The 20168-nt window shown below is 37.6% G+C and overlaps 1 pseudogene; it reads right to left on the bottom strand.

The window, feature by feature from the left end:
• Positions 1-18064: 18064 nt before the first annotated feature.
• On the bottom strand, positions 18065-19102 carry LOC126080267 (olfactory receptor 1052-like; annotated as a pseudogene).
• Between the last annotated feature and the right edge of the window lie 1066 nt (positions 19103-20168).

Below are 20168 nucleotides of genomic sequence, written 5' to 3' on the forward strand. Positions count from 1 at the left end.
GTTGGAATTGACTTGACAGCAATGGGTTTGGTTTTGGTTAAACTATAGATAATATTTTTATAGATAATAATAATTTTAATACCATTATATTGTTTATAAGTAAAAATAATTGCACTCAATAAATATTAACTATTAGTATTTTTTTTTTTTTTTTTTATCAAGAGCTTGGGTGAGAATGGTTAACGTGCTCAGCTACTAACTGAAAGGTTAGAGGTTCAATTTCACCCAGATGCACTTCAGAAGAAAAGCCCGGTGATCTACCTCTGAAAAATCAAACATTGAAAACCTTGTGAAGCCCAGTTCTACTTTGACGCATATAGGGTTACTGGTTATTTAGCACAGTATTCCCCATGCCCTCTGGCTATAGAAAGAATGTTTGCATTGCCAATTATAAAAGCGGCAAGTTAGAGTTTTACTTAGATTTAAAAAATCTACTTCCTATACTTACGACTTTGATTTCTTCCTCGAGGATCTAGTACTAACATGGTATAAACTTGAAAAACATCTATTTCTCATGGCTTCAACCTTCAGAACATGTTTTCTTTCCAAGTACACTTGTTTTCCTCACTTTTCCTTTCTCCCCCACATGAGTCCTGTTTTTCTGTTCTCTGGCTTTGAGACTTGTCCATCAGTCATGTCTTGGATCATTGCTACATCCACAATTTGAAACCACATGCCAGTTACACTAGCAGGAACTTTGCTTTTTTCCTCTGTCTCTGAATGATAAAGGGGAATATCATACAAACTCTAGTTTGTATTATACAAACCCTAGTGTCTTGGTTCTTTTTTATGGCTTTTTTGTAGCTAGGGGAAATGTACCGAAAGTCAAGGACAGAGCTATATCAGAATCCAGACCATCTTTATCCTATTATATTCCTGTGATGTTCCCATTATCAGTCTCCCAAAAGAAGAAAACTGGTTGCCATTAAGAAACATACACAAATGTCCCTTCACCTCCATTATTTTTTTTTTTAAGTTGAGCTTATTTCCGGGTTATACATACCTTTTGATTCCCTATTTATGATTTCATTTTATTAACAGGGAAAAAAAAACTGCTACTTGCCAGCAAATTATTGCTTTTTCTCCATGGAACATTTAGACTTAGATTCACTTTGCTTTCCATGGTCACAGTTCAAAAATATAAACAAGATATAATTTGTAAATTAATAATGGAGATTATTATCTTGATTTAGCAATACCCTGAAGATTGTCCCTCAGACTAACCCAAATGTTAACCCAGTAAAGGTCAAGTTTCATGAGGGAACAATTCATGCTTCCTTCTAGAGGTCTTTAATGCCATAAATAGTGTCTTGCATTGAGGGTATATTCATTGAACTGATAAACAGATATGTAATCTATTCTTTAATGAGAGAGACATAAAAAGGCATGGCAAATGTACAAAAGATTGTAAGTTTATACACACAGAATAAAATCCAGGAGGTGTCTAAGACAATAGAAAGAGGAGAAAACAATGCCCTTTTGTATAAGCTAATAGAAGTTATATCAAGTAGGAGTGAATGAATGTTCATGGCAATTAAAACCCATAACTATTTTCTGTGAATACCCACAGAAATGGGAAAAAGTATAAATAGAGAATATTCTCCCTTCTCTGGGTGTTAATGAGATAGAATGTTTTACCCTTGATATCCTCTAATACTAAATAGCAAATGAAAAGATTATTTTATCTCTTTCCCACAAATCAACTCTTCAGGATGTTATAGTCATCAGTCTGGGCAGGTGATAAGGCTAAAAGATGCCTGAGTTCTGAGGCTTGGGAAGGAAGGAGGTTGAGTTTTATGGGAGGCAGCACCATGACCTGAATTGGGTGTGGAAAAACAGGAACAGGTTAGCCACAGGATAAGGGAAGATTTCTTATTACTAGTTGCTATTCGTTTTTTTTTTTTTTTAATTCAGTTTTTATGAAAACATGCTTCTCCACAGGGTATAATTTTATCATCTTTCTGGCTTTTCTCTATAAAAGAACTTTAACAAATTGGAACATGATAAATATAGCCTATTTATGGCTACACATATTAATTCAGTGTGGCTGAACAACCGTGTATTAAATCAAACACAGACATATCCTATAAATTATATCTCTATTAATAAAGTTTCTCTTTTTTTTCGGCAGCATTAAACTGTTAACAGAAGCTTTTGTTAGCAATAAAAAAAAATCACTTTAGGTTGGCTATGGATCTAAAGAAATAGATCACATTCACTTACATGCTTAAAGTTAGATTAAATGATTGGGTCAATTAAAAAATCGTGAAAATATTCTGAGTGACCAGGTGATCGCACAGTTTAAGAGCACACCTTAGGGAATGCTTTCCTTGGTCAGGCTTTCCCACAAGGTTGGGGATTGCTGGAGAAACTGTCTTCGTAACAGAAGGTCTTTCTAGATCTCAGAAGTTGGTATTTGTGGCTGAACATGATTTTTTAATAGGTTTCCACATAGTAGATTCTCAGTACTTAATTGTTGCTCAGATTTCAGGCTAAAACCACTAGGGAAATTTACCCTAATAATTTGTAACTCAAGTAAGAAATATTATATGAATATCTCCTGTTTTTTAACAAGATCTCTAAACAATGTCTCTAATTGTACAGTATTTTAGAAAGTCCATTCCCTTGGATTCTGTCCCCTGAACTTAATCCAATCTGATTCTATCAGCGTGGTTCTAATACTGAATTTGGTCTGATGATCTTATTCTCAAAGTCTAATTCCCTAAACGTTTTCATGCAATTAGCTAATAATTTGGTGAAAGAAGAGCAAGATTACTCATCGTATTTTCATTAATTTTCACATTGTTGGTTTTGATTTTTTCCCCTCTTTTGTTGAGATGTTATTATACAACATATTCATTATTTATTTCTTCTTATTAGGATATTATAAGTAAATTTTCAAATAAATGTAATAATTGCCTTTATCAAAGAATTAGTTTTTTTTTTTTTAAATAAATGCTTTTTGGGAAACAATTTGGCAAAGTATCTTATTAAAATGTTTATATATGTTTTACCTAATAATTCCATTGTTAGGGATCTTTTGAAACAAAAAATAAAATGAAATTAACTGGGAAGTTGTATATGCACATATTATCATTAGGTTGTAACTTAATTAGTCAAAATGTAAAAACACTACATATATAATGCTCTGCAATGGATACTTTGGTAGATCCAATATAGATTTAAATTTTAGTTTATGATTATAAGACTTTCAGGAGGATGGATTCAGTGATTCCATTGACATTTCTGTCTGCCATGTGTAGATCCCCTATGAGAGAGCTACAGAGAGAAAGAAAAAAACAAATATAGAGCTTGAAAGTATGAATTCAATCTACTAACACCTTTAGAACACTGTATGACTTTAATAGTCTGTAATATTAATCTACTGTAAATGTAATTCTCAAAACCGTGAAAAGTTAGCCTGATACAAGGCTTTCATTATATCAAACTCTCAGCAGGGCATATAAATTGTTATTATGTACCACGTATATGCCATGGAGAAACTAAAATCCCCCTGAAAGGCCCTAGTAGAAACATTTGTTTAACAGAGAGAATTTAGTGGATGACTCTTATGTAACAGTATATTCCAGATTACAGAACACAAGACCAGATCCTCGCATTTTGTAGGGAAAAACATCCGTTAAAAGAAAATGCCACCATTTGTCTGTAAGTTTTTCATATTGTGGTGGTTTGTGTGCTACTGTCGTGCTGGAAGGTATGCCACCACTTTTTCAAATAACAGCAGGGTCACTCACGGTGGACAGTTTTCAGGGAAGCTTTCAGATTAAGACAGACTAAGACGAAGGACCTGGTGATCTACTTTAAAAAAAAATGGTATTGACCATTGTGAATAAGACAATCATATAGTCTACTATGCTGGGAATGACAAGTGAAAGAAGAACAGTGCCACGTTCATTGGCAAAAAAGAACATTTCAACATCTATCCTGAAGCAGAACCCTGTCAGTGATGGGATAACATGTATAAACTTCCAATGAAAATCAGTTGATATAATTATTGCTCAAATTTATCCAGCAATCGCTAATGCCACAGTTGAAGAAATTGAAAATTGTTATCAATTTCTGCAGTCTGAAGTTGATCAAACATACAGTCGAGACGCATAGATAATTACTAGTGATTGCAATGAGGAAGTCAGAAACAAAGAAGGACAGCTGTTGGAAAATATGACTTTATTGATAGAAAGGATGCCAGAGATCACATGATAAAATTTTGCAAGACAAATGACTTATTCATTGCAAATACCTTTTTTCAATACATAAACTGTGACTATGCACACGGACCTCATGAAATGGAATGCACATGACTGAAATTGACTATATCTGCAGAAGGAGAAAATGGAAAAGCTCAATAACATCAGTCAGAATAAGGCCAGGTGCCAACTGTGGAACAGAGCATAATTTGCTCACATACTAGTTCAAGTTGAATAACTGAAGAAAATTAAAACAAGTCCACAATAGCCAAAATATGACCTCGAGTATAAGCCATGTGAATTTACAAACCATCTCAAGAATAGAATTTATGAATTGAACACTAATGACAGAAGACCAGACAACTTGTGAGATGACATCAAGGACATCATACATGAAGAAAGTGAAAGGCCATGGAAAGATGGAAAAGAAAGAAAAGACCAAAATGGATGTCAGGAGACACGTTGAAACTTGCTCTTTAACTTAGTAGCTAAAGTGAATGGAAGAAATGACAAAGTAAAAAAGCTGAGCAGAATGTTTCAAAGGGTGGCTAAAGAAGACAAAGTATTATAAAAATATGTGCACACACCTGGAGTTAAAAAAATCAAAAGGAAAGAAAACAGTTGGCATTTCTCAAGCTTAAAGAACTGAAGAAATCCCTCAAGCCTCTAGTTGCAATACTGAAGGACCAATGGGCAAAATTCGAATAACAAGGGAAACATAAAAAGAAGATGGCAAGGATATACAGAGTCACTCTACTGAAAAGAATTGGTCAATGTTCTGCCATTTCAGGTGGTAGCATATGACTAGGAATGGATGGTATTGAAGGAGTAAATCCAAGCTGCACTGAAGGCAGTGGTGAAAAACTAGTCTCCAGGAAGTGATGGTATGTCAATTAAGATGTTTCAACAGACAGATGAAGCACTGGAGACACTCTCTCATCTATGCAAAGAAAATTGGGAAACAGCTACCTGGCTGACAGAATGGAAGAGATCCATATTTGTCCCTGTTTCAAAGAAAATTGATTTAACAGAATTAAGAAATTATAGAGCAATATCGTTAATATCACATGCAAGTAATTTAGCTGAGGATCATTCAAAAGTGGATGCAGCAGCATATTGACAGGGAATTGTCAGAAACTCAAACCAGATCCAGAAGAGAACATGGAATGAGGGATAAAATTTCTGATATCAAATGGATCCTGGCTGAAAGTAGAGAATACCAGAAACATGTTTGCCTGTGTTTTAATGAATATGCAAAGACATTGAACTATGTGGATCATAACAAATTAAGGATGACATTGGGAATAGAGGGAATTCCAGAACACTTCATTGTACTCATGTGGAAACCGTATGTAGACAAAAAGGCAGTTGTTTGAATGGAACAAGGGGATAGTGCTTGTTTTATAATCACGAAAGGTATGTGTCAGAGTTGTATCCTTTCTCCATGCTTATTCAGCCTGTATGCTGAGCCAATAGTCTGAGAAGCTGGACCGTATGAAGAAGAATTTGGCATCAGAATTAAGGGGCGGAGCCAAGATGGCGGACTAGGCAGACGCTACCTCGGATCCCTCTTACAACAAAGACACGGAAAAACAAGTGAATCGATCACATACATAACAATCTACGAACCCTGAACAACAAACACAGATTTAGAGACGGAGAACGAACTAATACGGGGAAGCAGCGATTGTTTCCAGAGCCTGGAGCCAGCATACCAGTCAGGTACGGCACAAGCACAAAGACCTGCTCCACCCCCCTGAACTAACCCCGGGAGGGGGACTAGCCGGTTCCACGGGCGGCGTGGGACGCAGCCGTTAGGAGAAGTCCCCGGGAGGCAGTGACTGATCTTGGAGCAGAAAGAGCAGCACCCGAGCCGGGGAACCGTCCCACAGGGATATGGACTGCACGCAGGTACGCCATAAACACGGAGAGTTGCTCCACCCCCTGAACTAACCCCGGGAAGGTGACCATCCGGGTCGCGCGGGCGGCGTGGGACGCAGCCGGTAGGAGAAGTCCCCGGGAGGCAGCGACTGGTATTGGAGCGGGGAGAACAGCGTTCCAGCCGGGACACTCGGTCGCGGCACAAGCACGGGGAGCTACTCCACCCATCTGAACTAACCCCGGGAGGGGGCCCACCTGGTTCACGGGGGCGGCACGGCCACGCGGCTGGAGGGACGAGAAGTCCCCGGGAGGCAGCGACTGATTTTGGAGTCGAGAGTGCACCGTCCCAGTAGGGGAGCCTTGACGCTGGGCGTGGGGCTGGAAGCGGAGGATCTGACCGTGACTCCAGCGGGCCAGACCCCCCGGGGGCAATCTCCACACAGACAGCACACATAGGCGACGCGCCCGCGGGAATCTCAGATATAATAGTCTTTCCAAGCAAGACAAGCAACTCTGGCTATATTCTGAGGTGCTACTCTCCTATCTCTCTGTTCCCTCCCCCACCCTCCCCAGGCGGCTTCATTAACATCTGAATAGCCTGAGCCAGAGGGAGAACTCTGATAGGGATCTGACTGCAGTTTTTTTTTAGCGGATTTTCTGGAAAAACTAGTTTCCCAGTGATGGCTCGGAGACAACAATCCATATCAAACCACTTAAAGAAGCAGACCGTGACAGCTTCTCCAACTCCCCAAACAAAAGAATCAAAATCTTTCCCAAATGAAGATACAATTTTGGAATTATCAGATATAGAATATAAAAAACTAATTTACAGAATGCTTAATGATATCACAAATGAAATTAGGATATCTGCAGAAAAAGCCAAGGAACACACTGATAAAACTGTTGAAGAACTCAAAAAGATTATTCAAGAACATACTGGAAAAATTAATAAGTTGCAAGAATCCATAGAGAGACAACATGTAGAAATCCAAAAGATTAACAATAAAATAACAGAATTAGACAACACACTAGGAAGTCAGAGGAGCAGACTCGAGCAATTAGAATGCAGACTGGGACATCTGGAGGACCAGGGAATCAACACCAACATAGCTGAAAAAAAATCAGATAAAAGAATTAAAAAAAATGAAGAAACCCTAAGAATTATGTGGGACTCTATCAAGAAGGATAACCTGCGGGTGATTGGAGTCCCAGAACAGGGAGGGGGGACAGAAAACACAGAGAAAATAGTTGAAGAACTTCTGACAGAAAACTTCCCTGACATCATGAAAGACGAAAGGATATCTATCCAAGATGCTCATCGAACCCCATTTAAGATTGATCCAAAAAGAAAAACACCAAGACATATTATCATCAAACTCACCAAAACCAAAGATAAACAGAAAATTTTAAAAGCAGCCAGGGAGAAAAGAAAGGTTTCCTTCAAGGGAGAATCAATAAGAATATGTTCTGACTACTCAGCAGAAACCATGCAGGCAAGAAGGGAATGGGATGACATATACAGAACACTGAAGGAGAAGAACTGCCAACCAAGGATCATATATCCAGCAAAACTCTCTCTGAAATATGAAGGCGAAATTAAGATATTTACAGACAAACACAAGTTTAGAGAATTTGCAAAAACCAAACCAAAGCTACAAGAAATACTAAAGGATATTGTTTGGTCAGAGAACCAATAATATCAGATATCAGCACAACACAAGGTCACAAAACAGAACGTCCTGATATCAACTCAAATAGGGAAATCACAAAAACAAACAAATTAAGATTAATTAAAAAAAAAATACACATAACAGGGAATCATGGAAGTCAATAGGTAAAAGATCACAATAATCAAAAAGAGGGACTAAATACAGGAGGCATTGAACTGCCATATGGAGAGTGATACAAGGCGATATAGAACAATACAAGTTAGGTTTTTACTTAGAAAAATAGGGGTATATAATGAGGTAACCACAAAAAGGTATAACAACTCTATAACTCAAGACAAAAACCAAGAAAAACGTAACGACTCAACTAACATAAAGTCAAACACTATGAAAGTGAGGATCTCACAATTTACTAAGAAAAACGCCTCAGCACAAAAAAGTATGTGGAAAAATGAAATTGTCAACAACACACATAAAAAGGCATCAAAATGACAGCACTAAAAACTTATTTATCTATAATTACCCTGAATGTAAATGGACTAAATGCACCAATAAAGAGACAGAGAGTCACAGACTGGATAAAGAAACACGATCCATCTATATGCTGCCTACAAGAGACACACCTTAGACTTAGAGACACAAACAAACTAAAACTCAAAGGATGGAAAAAAGTATATCAAGCAAACAATAAGCAAAAAAGAAGAGGAGTAGCAATATTAATTTCTGACAAAATAGACTTTAGACTTAAATCCACCACAAAGGATAAAGAAGGACACTATATAATGATAAAAGGGACAATTGATCAGGAAGACATAACCATATTAAATATTTACGCACCCAATGACAGGGCTGCAAGATATATAAATCAAATTTTAACAGAACTGAAAAGCGAGATAGATACCTCCACAATTATAGTAGGAGACTTCAACACACCCCTTTCGGAGAAGGACAGGACATCCAGTAAGAAGCTCAACAGAGACACGGAAGATCTAATTACAACAATCAACCAACTTGACCTCATTGACTTATACAGAACTCTCCACCCAACTGCTGCAAAATATACTTTCTTTTCTAGCGCACATGGAACATTCTCTAGAATAGACCACATATTAGGTCATAAAACAAACCTTTGCAGAGTCCAAAACATCGAAATGTTACAAAGCATCTTCTCAGACCACAAGGCAATAAAACTAGAGATCAATAACAGAAGAACGAGGGAAAAGAAATCAAATACTTGGAAAATGAACAATACCCTCCTGAAAAAAGACTGGGTTATAGAAGACATCAAGGAGGGAATAAGGAAATTCATAGAAAGCAACGAGAATGAAAATACTTCCTATCAAAACCTCTGGGACACAGCAAAAGCAGTGCTCAGAGGTCAATTTATATCAATAAATGCACACATACAAAAGGAAGAAAGAGCCAAAATCAGAGAACTGTCCCTACAACTTGAACAAATAGAAAGTGAGCAACAAAAGAATCCATCAGGCACCAGAAGAAAACAAATAATAAAAATTAGAGCTGAACTAAATGAATTAGAGAACAGAAAAACAATTGAAAGAATTAACAAAGCCAAAAGCTGGTTCTTTGAAAAAATTAACAAAATTGATAAACCATTGGCTAGACTGACTAAAGAAATACAGGAAAGGAAACAAATAACCCGAATAAGAAATGAGAAGGACCACATCACAACAGAACCAAATGAAATTAAAAGAATCATTTCAGATTATTATGAAAAATTGTACTCTAACAAATTTGAAAACCTAGAAGAAATGGATGAATTCCTTGAAAAACACTACCTACCTAAACTAACACATTCAGAAGCAGAACAACTAAATAGACCCATAACAAAAAAAGAGATTGAAACGGTAATCAAAAAACTCCCAACAAAAAAAAGTCCTGGCCCGGACGGCTTCACTGCAGAGTTCTACCAAATTTTCAGAGAAGAGTTAACACCACTACTACTAAAGGTATTCCAAAGCATAGAAAATGACGGAATACTACCCAACTCATTCTATGAAGCCACCATCTCCCTGATACCAAAACCAGGTAAAGACATTACAAAAAAAGAAAATTATAGACCTATATCCCTCATGAACATTGATGCAAAAATCCTCAACAAAATTCTAGCCAATAGAATCCAACAACACATCAAAAAAATAATTCACCCTGATCAAGTGGGATTTATACCAGGTATGCAAGGCTGGTTTAATATCAGAAAAACCATTAATGTAATCCATCACATAAATAAAACAAAAGACAAAAACCACATGATCTTATCAATTGATGCAGAAAAGGCATTTGACAAAGTCCAACACCCATTTATGCTAAAAACTCTTACCAAAATAGGAATTGAAGGAAAATTCCTCAACATAATAAAGGGCATCTATGCAAAGCCAACAGCCAATATCACTCTAAATGGAGAGAACCTGAAAGCATTTCCCTTGAGAACGGGAACCAGACAAGGATGCCCTTTATCACCGCTCTTATTCAACATCGTGTTGGAAGTCTTAGCCAGGGCAATCAGGCTAGACAAAGAAATAAAAGGTATCCGGATTGGCAAGGAAGAAGTAAAGTTATCACTATTTGCAGATGACATGATTATATACACAGAAAACCCTAAGGAATCCTCCAGAAAACTACTGAAACTAATAGAAGAGTTTGGCAGAGTCTCAGGTTATAAAATAAACATACAAAAATCACTTGGATTCCTCTACATCAACAAAAAGAACACCGAAGAGGAAATAACCAAATCAATACCATTCACGGTAGCCCCCAAGAAGATAAGATACTTAGGAATAAATCTTACCAAGGATGTAAAAGACCTATACAAAGAAAACTACAAAGCTCTACTACAAGAAATTCAAAAGGACATACTTAAGTGGAAAAACATACCTTGCTCATGGATAGGAAGACTTAACATAGTAAAAATGTCTATTCTACCAAAAGCCATCTATACATTTAACGCACTTCCGATCCAAATTCCAATGTCATATTTTAAGGGGATAGAGAAACAAATCACCAATTTCATATGGAAGGGAAAAAAGCCCCGGATAAGCAAAGCACTACTGAAAAAGAAGAAGAAAGTGGGAGGCCTCACCTTACCTGACTTCAGAACCTATTATACAGCCACAGTAGTCAAAACAGCCTGGTATTGGTACAACAACAGACACATAGACCAATGGAACAGAATTGAGAACCCAGACATAGATCCATCCACGTATGAGCAGCTGATATTTGACAAAGGACCAGTGTCAATTAACTGGGGAAAAGACAGCCTTTTTAACAAATGGTGCTGGCATAACTGGATATCCATTTGCAAAAAAATGAAACAGGACCCATACCTCACACCATGCACAAAAACTAACTCCAAGTGGATCAAAGACCTAAACATAAAGACTAAAACGATAAAGATCATGGAAGAAAAAATTGGGACAACCCTAGGAGCCCTAATACAAGGTATAAACAGAATACAAAACATTACCAAAAATGATGAAGAGAAACCCGATAACTGGGAGCTCCTAAAAATCAAACACCTATGCTCATCTAAAGACTTCACCAAAAGAGTAAAAAGACCACCTACAGATTGGGAAAGAATTTTCAGCTATGACATCTCCGACCAGCGCCTGATCTCTAAAATCTACATGATTCTGTCAAAACTCAACCACAAAAAGACAAACAACCCAATCAAGAAGTGGGCAAAGGATATGAACACACATTTCTCTAAAGAAGATATTCAGGCAGCCAACAGATACATGAGAAAATGCTCTCGATCATTAGCCATTAGAGAAATGCAAATTAAAACTACGATGAGATTCCATCTCACACCAGCAAGGCTGGCATTAATCCAAAAAACACAAAATAATAAATGTTGGAGAGGCTGCGGAGAGATTGGAACTCTCATACACTGCTGGTGGGAATGTAAAATGGTACAACCACTTTGGAAATCTATCTGGCGTTATCTTAAACAGTTAGAAATAGAACTACCATACAACCCAGAAATCCCACTCCTCGGAATATACCCTAGAGATACAAGAGCCTTCATACAAACAGATATATGCACACCCATGTTTATTGCAGCTCTGTTTACAATAGCAAAAAGTTGGAAGCAACCAAGGTGTCCATCAACGGATGAATGGGTAAATAAATTGTGGTATATTCACACAATGGAATACTACGCATCAATAAAGAACAGTGACGAATCTCTGAAACATTTCATAACATGGAGGAACCTGGAAGGCATTATGCTGAGCGAAATGAGTCAGAGGCAAAAGGACAAATACTGTATAAGACCACTATTATAAGATCTTGAGAAATAGTAAACCTGAGAAGAACACATACTTTTGTGGTTACGAGGGGGGGAGGGAGGGAGGGTGGGAGAGGGTTTTTTTATTGATTAATCAGTAGATAAGAACTGCTTTAGGTGAAGGGAAAGACAACACTCAATACATGGAAGGTCAGCTCAATTGGACTGGACCAAAAGCAAAGAAGTTTCCGGGATAAAATGAATGCTTCAAAGCTCAGCGGAGCAAGCGCGGGGGTCTGGGGAACATGGTTTGCGGGGACTTCTAAGTCAATTGGCAAAATAATTCTATTATGAAATCATTCTGCATCCCACTTTGAAATGTGGCGTCTGGGGTCTTAAATGCTAACAAGCAGCCATCTAAGATGCAGCAATTGGTCTCAACCCACCTGGAGCAAAGGAAAATGAAGAACACCAAGCCCACATGACAACTAAGAGCCCAAGAGACAGAAAGGGCCACATGAACCAGAGACCTACATCATCCTGAGACCAGAAGAACTAGTTGGTGCCCGGCCACAATCGATGACTGCCCTGACAGGGAGCTCAGCAGAGGACCCCTGAGGGAGCAGGAGAGCAGTGGGATGCAGACCCCAAATTCTCATAAGAAGACCAAACTTAATGGTCTGACTGAGACTGGAGGAATCCCGGCGGTCATGCTCTCCAGACCTTCTGTTGACACAGGACAGGAACCATCCCTGAAGACAACTCATCAGACATGAAAGGGACTGGTCAGCGGGTGGGAGAGAGACGCTGATGAAGAGTGAGCTAATTATATCAGGTGTACACTTGAGATTGTGTTGGCAACTCTTGTCTGGAGGGGGGATGAAAAAAAAAAGAAAAAAAAAAAAAAGAATTAAGGATAACTGGGGTCTTCTAAAAATTAAACACTTATGCTCATCAAAAGACTTCACCTAAATAGTGAAAAGGAAACTTACGGACTAGGGGGAAAAAAAAGATGGCTATTACAAATCAGACAAAGGTCTAATCTCTAAAATCTATAAGAAAATTCAACACCTCTTCAACAAAAAGACAATCCAATTAAAAAATGGGCAAAGGCAATGAACAGACACTTCACCAAAGAAGATATTCAAACAGCCAACAGACACATGAGGAAATGCTTACAATTTCTAGCCATTAGAAAAATGCAAACCAAAACCGCAATGAAATACCATCTCACTCCAGAAGTACTGTCACAAATCAATAAAACAGGAAATAACAGATGTTGGAGAGGCTTCAGGGAAACTAGAACCCTTATGCACTGCTGGTGAGAATGCAAAATGATGCAACCATTTTGGAAAACGATGTGGAGCTTCCTTAGAAACCTAGAAATAGAAATACCATATGATCCAGCAATCCCACTCCTAGGAATATATCCTAGAGAAATAGTCATCACACAAAGAGACAAAGGCACACCCATATTCACTGCAGCATTGTTCACAATAGCAAAAAGATGGAAACAACCTAGATGCCCATCAACAGATAAATGGATAAACAAACTGTGGTAGGTACAATTAATGGAGTATATTATGCAACGATAAAGAACAATGATGAATCTGTGAAGCATCTCATAACATGGATGAATCTGGAGGACTTTATGCTGAGAGAAATAAGTCAATCAAAAAAGGACAAATGTTGTAGGAGACCACTACCTTAAATACTCATGAAAAGTTTACATAAAAAAGAAACAATCTTTGATGATTACAAGGAAGGGGAGGGGTGGAGATGGAAAAACACTTGATAGACCATAGATAAATGGAAACTTCCTTGAAGGGTAAGACATTACACAATACTGGGGAAGCCAGCACAACCTGTACAAGGCAAGGTCATCGTAGCTCCACAGACATATCCAAACTCCCTGAGGAACCGAATTGTTCAGCTGAGGGTTGTGAGGACCATGATCTCAGGGAATATTTGCTCAATTGGCATAACATAGTTTACAAAGAATGTGTCCTACATTCTACTTTAGTGAGTAGTGTCTGGGGTTTTAAAAGCCTATGAGTGGCCATCTAGCATACTTCACAGGTCTCACCCCCTTGGGAGCAAGGAATAATGAAGAAAACTAAAGATACAAGAGAAAGATTAGTCCAAAGTTCTTATGCACCACATCTCCCATGACCTCCACCGACTGAGTCCAGTACAAGGAGATGGTCCCCGGCTACCACCACTGACTGCTCTGACAGGGATCACAATAGACGGCACCAGACAGAGCTGGTGGAAAATGTAGAACAAAATTCTAACTGAAAAAGAAAGACCAGACTTGCTGCCCTGACAGAGACTGGAGAAACCCTGAGAATATGGCCACTGGACACCCCTTCAGCTCAGTAATGAGGCCAATCTGGAGGTTCACCCTTCAGCAAAAGATTGTACAGGCCCATGGAACAAAACAAGACTAAAGGGGCATACCAGCCCTGGGACACGGACTGGAAGGCAGGAGGGCAGAGGAAAGCTTGTAATAGGGAACCCAGGGTTGAGAAGGGAGGGTGTTGACATGTCGTGGGGTTGTTAGCCAAGGTCATACAACAATGCGTGTACTGTTTGATAAGAAATGAGTTTGTTCTGTAAACCTTCACCTAAAGTACAATACAAAAAATAAATAAATTTTTAAAAAAGAAGGAAGACTTATTAACAACTTGAGATGTGCATATGACACCACCTTGCTTGCTGAAAGTGAAGATCACTTGAAGCACTTACTAAAGAATATTAAAGGCTACAGCCTGTAGTGTGAATTGCACCTCCAATTAAAGAACTACAAAAATCCTCACAACTGGACCAGTAAGCAACATCATGATCAATGGAGAAACGATTGACCTTGTCAAGGGTTTCATTTTACTTGGATCCACGATCAATGCCCATGGAAGCAGTAGTCAAGAAAACAAAGGATGCATTGCATTGGACAAATCTGCTGCAAAAGGTCTTTTTAAAGTGTTAAAAAGCAAAGGTGTCACTTTGGGGATGAAGATGTGCCTGATCCAAGCTGAGATATTTCCAATCGCCTCATATACATGTGAAAGCTGGACAATGAATAAGGAAGATTGAAAGAGAATTAATGTCTTTGAATTATGCTTTTGGCAAAGAATATTGAATACTTCATGGACTGTCAGAAGAATGAACAAATTTGTCTTCAAAGAAGTACAATAAGAATGCTCCTTAGAAGTGAGGAAGGAAAGATTTCATTTCATGTACTTTTGTTATGTTATCAGAAGGAACCAGTCCCTGGAGAAGGATATCATGTTTGTTAAAGTAGATGGTCAGTGCAAAAGACGAAGACCCTCACTGAGATGGATTGACACAATGGCTGCAATGACGGGCTCAAACATAGCAATAATTGTGAGGATGGTACAGGACCAGGCAGTTTCCTTCTCGGGTACATAGGGTTGCTATGAGTTGGAACTTACTAGAAGGCACCTAACAACATCATCCTGAGGGAAATAAGAAATACGTCTGCACAATATTTCAAGAAAACAACTTGACTTTGACAATGAACTCGTCGATTTTTCTTCATACTCTTTTCACAGCATATACTGAGAGCTGATGCTTTTGAAAACCAGAGAAGGTATTTGTAATTGCTTTGGTAGAACACGTAAACATGACACCTACCTGGAGTTGAGAGGAAACCCGGGAGTTTTTGATTATGTTTCCTGATTATTGTTTTATATTTGGTTCAGGACATTTGGAGGATGGAATCTCCATTGATTATGTGAACAGTCAATTTCAGATTCAGCATATTTCATACCATTAAAGCAGCTAAATATAAAAAAATATATAAGCCTGGGAAAAGTAAGGCCCCAACATTTTCTATCCAAAGCGTACATGTTTGAATTTTTCTCAGTATTAAAGGGAAACCATTGTGGATATTTTTCTTATCTATGTGAGGCTATATAATGAAAAACTGAATATTTAAAATTAACTCCATTAGTGTTTATAATTACAATTTATACAATTTTATGGTGTAATTAAATATCATATATATTTCTATTTTAAATTTGTTTCAATCCAAATGTATTTTAATTCAAAATTTTGGTGATTGAATACCTTTATATATACACTATTATTTGTAATATTTTTTTGAAAAAACATGTATATTAAAAGTCTACAATATGTTTTTCAAAAAATTATTACAAATTTAATCAATTAAGATACTAATATAATTATCATGTTCAACGTTTTTTTAATACATTTTCCAGACATAGAAAGAAATGTTCAGAAATATTGAGAAGGCTGATATTTGGAAAATGGAATGAAAGTATAAAAGAGATAAATACAGGGTAAAATGATAGACTAAATCTACAACAAAAAGAATGAAAGAATAAGTATTATAAAGCACAAAGTTACCCAAACACCCAGTGCTGTCGAGTCGATTCCGCCTCCACAAAGATAGGTAAAATGAAATCAGACCAATAAAGAAAACTGTACAAGAACAAGTGGAAAAAATTTGCAATGATTTAAAAGGAAAGAAATACTAAAAATCTTATAATAATACATATATATTTTTTTTAATGGAGTATATCTTTCTTCCTGAAAACTGAAAGTTAAGAGAGTCCTAGTCGCAAAGGTTTCTATTTATTAAATGCCTATACTATGTTCCAGATACATATGTTCCAGGTATTATCTCTAGTTATCATGAGATTGATTTAGTTAAGTATTTTCATGCTCATGACTCACATTAGAGTTGCCCTGAAATATTTAAAGAATTTCTCCAAGTTTACACTGTAAGAATTGGTAGAACAATAATTTTAAAACAATTCACTGATATAAAAACCTGTGTTTCTTTTACCATTTATTCCATGTAATCTTTCCACATTGACAAACTAAGGAATGAAGACGATGATGAAATTTGAAACGATATTGCATGAAGCATAACTGAAAAGACTGGAGATAGCCTGAGAAAAACTGCACTCAGTAGGGTATTCTGGCAAAAACATCTGAGAACTTTATGAAGAATGAAAAGATCTAAGTTCTGAGACTTCATAAGGCATCCAAAAAACCAAACCGATTGCCGTTGAATCGATTCTGGCTGACAGCAACCTTGTAGAGTACAGTAGAACTGCCCCACAGAGTTTCCAAGGAGCGCCTGGTGGATTTGAACTGCCGACCTTTTTTTTAGCAGCTGTAGCACTTAACCGCTATACCACCAGGGTTTCCTCATAAGACATATCTAAGATGAAACTATTTAAGCCTTACGAAGAGATGTATTTCTTGTTTAAAATGAGAAACAACATGTGCTTATTTAATTCATCAAATAAGAGAGTGTTGATTTTGGAGGAGAGGGTAGACAACCATGAGTTAAGGACTTTTAAGAGTTTATTCTATATCAGATTAGGGTTTGGATGGGAGGGTTGTATGATCCTTAGATGTCCATGATTTGGGGAGTCAGTGTTTGTCCACATGTCACATCCGACCAAGGACAAATGAAAATATCCATCAAAGCTGGGATCACTCTAATCACTATGAATTCACGCACAGGACAAAAAATGAAATCTTAGGAATGTAAATTCACTGCATTGGCTCCTGGTTTTCTTAATAAGTAACAAATGTTCTTGATGCAAATATGACTACGAGCAGTTCATATGGTGCCGATGACTTCTTTTCAAGGTCAGCAAGGCCCATTTCAAAATCGCAAATCCAACTTAACAGACATGAAAGAAAAATTTAACACATATTTCCTAAAGATTCCCTAGGGTCTGAGATAAAATCTATATAAGGTAAATTTCTGCTAAATCCTGATTTCTCCAAGTGTTGATGTTGAACAGTAATCAATTACATGTGTGGAGGGAGGGGACTGGATCTGTTAGGGATTATCCAGAGTTATCTGGCCTATGTCTCCAGTCTGATTTTGAGTTAGTTGCTGCAATAACCAGTCATGTGTCCTATGACAGGTTACACCTCTCCGATTTTCTCTTCCTTTCTAAAGCAAATGGATTCAATTGAATAAACTCCAAGTTTTTCCGTCATGAACTTTTAATAAATTCGTATAGATATCATTAGACAGAACACATATCTGTATCCTATTTCGAGAAATGTGTGGCATGAAAGTAACAGGGGAAATGTTTCATTTCTATTGCCCTCTTCACAGCATCCTTTACTTCCTTGTTCCTTAGGCTGTAAATCAATGGGTTTAACATGGGAATCATCAATGTAAAAATACAGACACCATCTTTTCCTGTTCTAGGGAATATTAGGAGCTTGGCTGAATGTAACTAAAGCTTATAGAACCATAGGATAAAGTCACAGCTGTCAGATGTGAAGCACAGGTGGAGAAGGCTTTGTGTCTACCGGCCGTTGAGCGGATCCTCAGGATGGCAGCAACAATGAAGATGTAGGAGATGATCACAGTCAAGAAAGTGATCATGGCAATCACACCAGGGAAGATTAAAAGCAACAATTCATTCATGGATGTGTCAGAACAGGACAGCTTCAACAGGGGAGGAAGGTCACAGAAGAAGTGACTGATGACATTTGGCCTACAGAAAGAGAGTTTCAGCAGGCCAATTGTGTGTGTTAACGAGTTCATTAAACCTCCCACACATGATCCTATGACCAACACAACACACACTATTTTAGTCATGGTCACTGTATAAATTAGAGGGTATACAATGGCCACATAGCGATCGTAAGCCATTGCTGCCAGCAAGAAGCCCTCAGTGGTGTTGAGTGACACAAATAAAAAATATTGCACAATGCGTGCAGAATATGAGCTTGTCTCCTGTTCAACAAAGAAGTTCAGCAGGTTTTGGGTGCAAAGACTGATGAGTAGCAGGCATCTACAAGTGACAGACAGCTAAGGAAATGGTACATGGGTGTGTGGAGCTTGGGGGTGATTTGGATTAGAAAGAGCATTCCCAGGTTCCCCACCAAAGAAATGATGTAAATCAGCAGGAACAACATGAAAAGGACCACTTTCAGGTCCGAACGCTCTGTCAGTCCCAGTAGGATAAACTCAATAACCTCTGTAAAATTCTCATGAGCCATTTGGCTTTCTTGATACCTGCTAATATAAGGAGATTGGAATAAATTAAGAGAGAATAATGGTGCTGCAATATCAAGACTACTGGGAATTCTTAACTAGCTTTGTGACTTGAGTTATCACATCCCCTCTCTCTGGTTGTCTTATTTATGAAATTAGTACTGTTTATTTGTATGCTACATTAGAAAACTATGCAGGCTTCAATAGTTTCAAGATTCATTTATAATGCTGGTGTTGATGTGAAGAAAAAGCTAAAGTGAATATCATTCTAAAGAAACAAAACAAAAACAGTACAGTTTATGAAAGATTAATAATTGAATTTGGAAATGTAAACTCTTCCCCTCATTGAAGATCTTTTGTAAACTTCTCATTTTGGATTTAATAATAGCTCCTGTCCAATATGTGCCTGGGCAGTGCAAGTGGTTAACTCTGGGCTGCTAACCGAAAAGTGGGAGGCTCTAGGTCACCCATGAGGCACCTCAAAAGAAAGGCCTGGTGATCTACCACCAAAAATCAGCAATTGAAAACCCTGTGGAATACTGTTTTCTTCTGACACACAGAGATCTCCATGAATCAGGACTGACTCAGCAGCCACTGGTTTAATGTCACATATATCAAGATATTAGAATAATCTCTACTATGGAATTTAAACTTGAGATTTCCCATTTATGTTTAATTTATACTCCACATTCACGTTGGAAGTGATGAGAGACAAGGCTCTAGCATTCAAAAACTCTGAAGTCATCATCCTTAGAAAAGAGCTAGAAGGCTTCTGAGAAGTATGCCTGCTGGAAGTGGGAGAACGGATACTGCAAGCTGGAATATGAAACATGATAAACCTCAAAATATAAATTTAATTGACCTTTGGTGTCCAATAGAAACACCTCACAGAAACTCAGGAAACAGAAACCTACATGCTTTTTTGAGAAAAAGTTAAAGTAAGCCTCGATGGTAAAACAAACCTATAAAAGATACAAATACTCCTTTGGAACACGTTCTTTTATTTTTAATGTGGAACACAATTTTTAGAACATGCGATGCCTTTTCCACACAACCAGTGCTTGGCTGTTTGATTATCTCTATATTCACCCTGATACACTAAGTAGCTTTTCATATTTATACAAATATAATAAAATATTTTTAAC

This window comes from Elephas maximus, chromosome 7 (genome assembly GCF_024166365.1).
Source record: "Elephas maximus indicus isolate mEleMax1 chromosome 7, mEleMax1 primary haplotype, whole genome shotgun sequence".
In the NCBI taxonomy this organism is placed as follows: Eukaryota; Metazoa; Chordata; class Mammalia; order Proboscidea; family Elephantidae; genus Elephas; species Elephas maximus.